Genomic DNA, 7299 nt, shown 5'->3' with positions numbered 1-7299 from the left:
ATTTCAATCTCCATCAATATACTTTGTTGAAGGAATCCTTTACCTACTAATCTAACTTTATATCTCTCAATCTATGGAATCATCTGCTTTTATGGATTCTTAAGTTCTTTCTAAACAAAGACTTTGAGCATTTCTACCAACCTAGTTTTTGTTTTTGTTGTTTTTGTTTGTTTTGTTTTGTTTGTTTGTTATTTTATTTTTATTTTTTTGGTTTTGTTTTTGTGATATTTTAGCATAGTATAAGTGCATTTTATACAGATTTGTTACAAACTATTCTAATTGTGTCTAATATTTACTTTACTGAAATAACACAAATATTGTACCCGCGTAATATTCTTTAGGCTATTTTTTTTTTTTATTCATCCACCTATCAATCACCATTCTTCAATCCCATTTTTTTAAAAATGTTTCAATTTATTTTAAGTCTAATTTTTAAAATACATAAATATGTTAATTCATTAATATAATTTTTATCTTCATATTTAATTTATCTTATTTATTTGTACCACAGTGTTATTTTAACACAATATATACTACATTTTTGCAATAATTTTTTATTTTTATTTTTTTGCTACATTGTACTATTTTAATATTGTTACACATAAATAATATATTCTATTGTAATGTGGATATAAACCACAGTGAAATATTAAACACCACTGTAAACTCAATAAAGCAATAGAAACATTGAATTAACTTGAATTGAATTGATCTAAGTTCAAGAGGAAGGACAACAACGAATTAAATTGAATTGAATCGAAAAGTTTTAGTACGTTTACTACGCCTAGGTTCATCTTCCTTATTTTGATCTATTTCTTGATCTTGTTCTTGATCATGACTTGTAATAGTATTATAAGATCTTTTATTAGTACTAGTCTCTTGTTCGATCTTATTTGGAAATATATGTTTAAAGAATGATGCATTCCGAGATTCAATAATAGTATATACATGCATTTTGGAATGTGCTGACTTATAAATCAAAAACCGATATGCATTACTATTCTTGGCATAACCAATGAAAATGTAATCAATAGTTTTAAGATCTATCTTAGTCTTTTTAGGATTATGAATAACCACTTTAACCAAACACCCTCACACTTTTAAGTATTTGTAGAATGTATTCTCTCATGCCACATTTCATAAGGTGTCACTTTCTTTCAAGGTACTTTATTAAGAATATAATTAGCAAAAAGTATTCATATTAACATGACATTCATTATTTCTTTTAAAGTCTTATTTTTCCTTTCAACAATTCCATTTTGTTGAGGTGAGTAAGGAGCGGTGGTTTGATGAATTATTCTATGTTCTTTTTTTGGGTATAGCAGAAAGTAAACAAAGCTAGGTTATTTCTTTAGAGAGCCCTATCATATCAGCTACCAGGTAGCTTTGGATCTCAGCTGGTGGATCATTCACCACCAGAATATCTTCAGGTTACGCAGCTCCAAGTTTAACCAAAGCATTGGCGCAGAGGTTCCCTTCCTTGAATACATGCTGTATGGCGTATTCACAACCCCTGAAGATGATCTTGGCATCTTCCAGCAACCTTTTAAATAGAAATTTATCTGCTACATCTTCTTCCATCAGTTGCACCACCTGCTGTGCATTAGTTTCGATGACCACTCAAGGCATCACTTTCTGAAGTATCACTGTTAGTCCTTTGTAAAGAGCCCACAGCTCTGTCTCTAAACTGGTGCCACTGTCAATCTTACCATAATAGCCACAAGCCCAGCTACCTCTTTCATCTCTGAAGACTCCACCAAATCCTCCTCCACTTGCCAGTCTTCCACTGCCATCCACATTAAGTTTGAGTTTGCCTGCAGGAGATAATACCTAGTGAATCAATTAAAATGCAGGCCTTGGATTAACAATAGAAGCTTTAAAAGCCCAATCAATATCTCTTGAATAATCAAGAATGAATTTTATACTGTCATTACAATTATGAGAGATATTATCGAAAACAAAAGAGTTTCTGTTTTTCCAGATTTTCCATAATGTCACAATGAACACAGAGGACCAATTGGCATGGTCATTAAAGTGACTTTTATTTTTAGAGTTTGAAAGAAGCCACTATTCCCAAGTCTGCCTGGTCATATCTATATACCTGTTTCTTCCACACAAAACCAACCATACTTCTTTAGCTTTGTAACAGCCTTTAAACAGATGTTGTATATCTTCCACCCCACAACAATGAGGACAGATGGGATCAGGGCATAACCCCTTTTCATCCTCATTTGGTTAGTTAACAATTTTCCATCTAAGACTAGCCACATAAAACTTTTAAGTTTCTATGGTAGTCTCAATTTCCAGATTCAATCCCAATTTGCCTCACCTCTTTGAGGACCAATGATTAGATCATAGGCAGAGGCCATAGAGAATTCACCACATTGAGTTCCTCTCCAATTAGGACTATCCAAGAGAGAGTTAGCAGGAAGCTAAGTGTTCAGGACAATAGTGGCAATGCTGGAAGGTAGCATCAAACTGATTTTTGCCTCATTCCATCCTCCTTGATTCACCACAGGAAAAAAGGGTTACGGTGGCGTTTTTTTAACGACGTTTCTTTAAACGTCACTGTTATTAACATTTAACGGCGTTTTATAAACGCCGCATATTCTTTTAACCAAAACGGCGCCGTTTTATAATAGGAGGCGTTGAAAAACGCCTCCGAATGCGGTGTACCGCACGCCCCTTCTCAATCCTTATTTTGTATCTGTCCCTCTCTCAACCCATACGCATACATCATTTTATCTGAGCCCCCCCTCTCTCTCTCTCTCTCTCAACCCTCTCTAAGCTCCATCGAAGCAATTTCGAAGCTCCATCGAAGCTCTAGATCGAACCGATTTCGAAGCTCCGTTGAAGATTCAGTGATTTCCAGCGAAGATTCAGATATTCGAAGCTCCATCGAAGCAATTTCGAAGCTCCAGATCCAACCGATTTCGAAGCTCCGTTGAAGATTCAGTGATTTCCAGCGAAGATTCAGATATTCGAAGCTCCAGATCCAACCGATTTTGAAGCTCCGTTGAAGATTCAGTGATTTCCATCGAAGATTCAGATATTCGAAGCTCCATCGAAGCTCCAGATCGAACCGATTTCGAAGCTCCATCGAAGCTTACAGAGCGAGACCACTTCATCATTCTTGGCTGTGATGGCCTGTGGGGGTTATATCATCTGTCCACTATCTCTTTTGCCTTCATTTTAAAACTATTATAAAGTTGATGTTGTTAACAACTGTCAGGTTTTTGGACCAAGTGATGCTATTCAATTCGTTCACAAGCTGCTTAAGGTCAGAATGCATCTTTAACTTCCCAACTTTTGCCCGTTTCATTAGGATTAATGTGGCGTTTATTCTTTTAATTGTAGTTGAATATGTATATTCTCTTCCTGGTTACATAACAGTGAATTTGTCCATTCTCTTCCTAATTGCATTTAAGTGAATATGCACGTAATTGTTGCCCCAACGATATTCTAGAATAAGGGCCCTGGATGACTAAATTTTTTTTTATGCTTAGAATATCACTCTCTTTTTTTTTTGTTAGTTAAAATTCAATGTAAATCAAATGGACTGATTCAATTACCAACCTGTTTATTATCTGAGTAGTACACTTGTTTCCTTTCATTCTGACCAAATGCTTTAATACTGTGAGTGATATCAGGCCCTGTTTGTTGCAGCTTCTTTGTGCTGAAAACTGATAATCAGAAAGTAGAAGTTAAAAGTATCCCTCCCACATACTTCTGAATAATCATATTTTTTTCAGCTTGTTGAAGCTATGTTTGTGTAGTATGCAAAAACTTTATCAAAACACTCTAAACAAAGTAACCTGCAGTGTTTGTTACAGGCTCCCAAATGGACTCGGGATACATATATATTATATTGCTCTGTAGGATTCTTAGACCCCATTTAATGGCCAGGACATTTGACTTTCTGTCATGTCCTATAATTTATTGGCCTACTCATTAATCAAGGTGTTTCACATCCCCAAATTTCTTCTCACTTTCTATATTTCAATGTGATTTTATCATGGAAACTATCTTGATGATGCTATATTTGGTTACAGTATCCTGTGTATTTTGCTTTTGAGGATGACGATATCAATGTTGTGTTAGCTGATGTCAAGAAGAATGATGTTACTGGTCAGCCTGCTACTGCAACCACTGGAGGGTTAGTTGATTATAGTCAGCATGTTTTGAGTCATTTAAAACTAAGATCTTCTAGATGTTTAACCTCAGAGCACTTTATGATTATTTTGATTCCCCAAATTTGGTTCTCTTGTGTCATATGTTACATAATATCAGATAGATATTTAGTGTTTTCACTAGTAATGGTTGTAATGAAACAAATAACTGAGGAATTGGCTTTGTTCCATTAATAGTGGGGGCAACCAAAACCTTTATGGTGAGAGTATATCATTTTCCTGACATGATGTTCCATTTAAAGCAGGGGCAACACCTACTTTTATTGTAATATACCAATTTTAAGTGATTCTGATGCATGTCAAAGGTAGCCCATGATCATACGCGTTATTGTGAATGGCTTCATTCAAAATATGATTGGCAGCACTGAAAAGTGTTTGACTTGTGTAGCCTTTTCCTTCATAAATTACATCATTGTTGATTATATAAAAAATAAATAATGAAAAACCTTGGAGGAATTTTTCTTCTAATTTATGGAGCAAAACCAGATATTTTTCCCAAAAGAAATTGTGTGATAATAAATAATAGATAGTACTTGCTATTTATAGAAAATTTGTAATCTTTAATAAAATCTTTGCTTTTAATCTTTTCTTTAAGTGGCCATTTAAGATGTGAGAACTACTGAGCAGAACAAAAAGAATCTGAATTCTGAATCTTATGTATGATGTTGCATTGCTTATTGAAACTCCAGGAAAATAAAATTCATGGAAGCAAACTCAACTAGTTGTCTTTGTCTAATTACTCTTACCTTAACTTGACTTTTTTTTCTTGAAACTAGCTTCTCTTCAACACAACAGCACATCATGACTTTTAATTCCTGGTTTTAAATTGTTGTCTTTGGGAAATCACATCTTTATTTGTTGGTCAATCTTCAATTGCTGATTAAATTTCTGAACATATTAAGAGACCTAAGCTTGAGGCAGGTATCTGTTATGACCCAGAAGATTTCTGAATCCACCATGATCAGACATATTCTGTCCTTTGTAGTTGCTGAAATCTTATCCATGATTCAAATTTATGCGAGATTGATTCGAATGAGATGATGGACTTGATCTCCAATCAAAAGATTTAGATCTACATGACCTGAAGCTGATCTTCTGAGGCATCTCTGAAATCTGAAGCGGTTGACTTTGTCCATAGATGTCCCAATTCTTTGCAGATAAAAATGGAAAATATCCATCCCTGAACTCCAGGTAACTTTTGTAACTATGATGTTTAGATATACTAGATTCATGTTACTTGTTGCCATTTTTGCCACCTTTTATAAATTTTTAACATCTAATACCAATTTATTATTTTTCCTTTTGCTGCACAGGTGTCTCGCTTTCTTCGCTATTGGTTCAAAGTTGACTTTTAATTTCCTGGCTCAGATGTAAATGTGAGATGATAAATATGGGTCTTTACTAATATTTAAAAATGTTTTGCTATTTATATAAGCAGGATTATCAGCTGGAGTCATAGCAAGAGTTGCTGGGGTGCTGTTATTGGCAGTTTGCATATATGTTGGAGTTTACAAGAAGAAGAAAGTGCAGGACAAAATATTGCTTTCTGCAAGATCTGAACATCAATCAATTCAAGCTGCAAGGGGTAGTACTGCTCCCTGTTTCCTTTCTATTTCCCTTTTTTGTCTATTTCTTTAAACATCTATGTTTGAAAGGGTTCTTCATGGATATTCTGCACTACAAATTCCCCTTTTAACCCATTTTACCTCTTGGCTGAAGAATGAAATCCAATTTTGACAAAATGGGAAACCATATGCACATGGTTGTTACAATGTTAAACATCCTATGGTTACTTATTTAGCTTTCTTTTAACACAATAGAGGTTCCTTTCATTTAAAAAAATAATAATAAGGATCGTGATGATATTTGATTAGGCGGAATACGGTTACCATGATTTTTAAGCAGATTCCTCAAATTATTAAACAATTTGGCAGTTAATACTTCTGTTTGAACCTGTTATTTTCTCTGATATAATGTACCAATTTTTCTTGGTATACCTATTTAACTTGTTACTCCAATTTTTCTAATATATCATTGTAACATCTCCATGGATTTGATCCGAAGATACGTCGTCTTTTCAGATAGAGTTAAAGTAGCATTTGTTATTAGTGATCCTGTTGATTGGGGCAGGGATATTCAGGTATTTTGTCCAATTTTATATTGTATTTATGCACTAGGGTCCGGTTAAATGCATTTTGAAACCTAATGTAGTAGCTTCAGTGATTATAGTGGTGGCCTTAAATTCACAAGAAATTGGTCAATATGTCATGGTTTACTTGCCAATATGTTTTGATCATTTTTAATATTGGTATTCCCTTTATAATATATTTCCAACTACATGTGGTGAAGGAAATTTTACTTGACTTCTTGCATGACAACCAATCTCTGTAATAATCATTATTTTTATGAAAGAATTGGGAATTGAAGCCCTATGTGCCGCCCTTTGTTGTCAGTTGCTGCAATTAAATAGTTGAGTAAATTCTAGCTGTGTCTGTGGCCTCTTTCCAAGTACTGATTAGATCCATTGTTTCTTTAGTTCATTTTCTTCGGCCTTTTGTAAGAAATTATTTAAGAGCCTCTTAGATTTTATTATGCACTTGAATACATTTCATGCTAGTAAGTAATACATGCATCTAATAGTTGTTAATTACTATAATTTGTTAGTTTAGTGATTTTTCATATTACATACTTCGTTGTTTGTCTTCGCATTATCAGCTGCTTATGTGTCTTGGTCTCTTAGCTTGCCAAAGTCCTACATTATAAGCAATATATGGTTTAATTTCTCAACAACATAGCTGTAATTATATTGAGCTGTATATGGTATTTTGCTCACTTAAGTGCATTTCTTGCAGTTCATTGGGAATTATCAAGAAACCATTGGCATCAAGACTGGGTGGGGTGCTGGTAAGGGCAAACTTATTTTTTTTCTTTCTCATGTTCTCTATCAAATGAAATTTGATTAGTGAAGTTTAAATGACCAAAAGATGAATTTATTATTTATGTAAATTTAGAATATCGTACTGGTTTTCTTGAGTTTCAAACTCAACTTCTTATTTCATGCCCTTCCTACTGAAGTCTCAGTACAAATAGTGGACTAGACACTCAATCA

The 7299-nt window shown here is 33.9% G+C and overlaps 1 long non-coding RNA gene across 1 annotated transcript; it reads left to right on the top strand.

Moving 5' to 3' along the window:
* The first annotated feature begins 2638 nt into the window (after positions 1-2638).
* On the top strand, positions 2639-4245 carry LOC145794624 (uncharacterized). The gene is made up of 3 exons (XR_014334548.1): positions 2639-3155; positions 3233-3280; positions 4053-4245. It is a non-coding gene; the product is annotated as an uncharacterized LOC145794624 (long non-coding RNA).
* The last annotated feature ends 3054 nt before the right edge of the window (positions 4246-7299 follow it).

This window comes from Camellia sinensis, chromosome 7 (genome assembly GCF_055761805.1).
Source record: "Camellia sinensis isolate YWXY chromosome 7, ASM5576180v1, whole genome shotgun sequence".
Lineage (NCBI taxonomy): Eukaryota > Viridiplantae > Streptophyta > Magnoliopsida > Ericales > Theaceae > Camellia > Camellia sinensis.
This window is presented reverse-complemented; position numbering and strand designations above follow the sequence as displayed.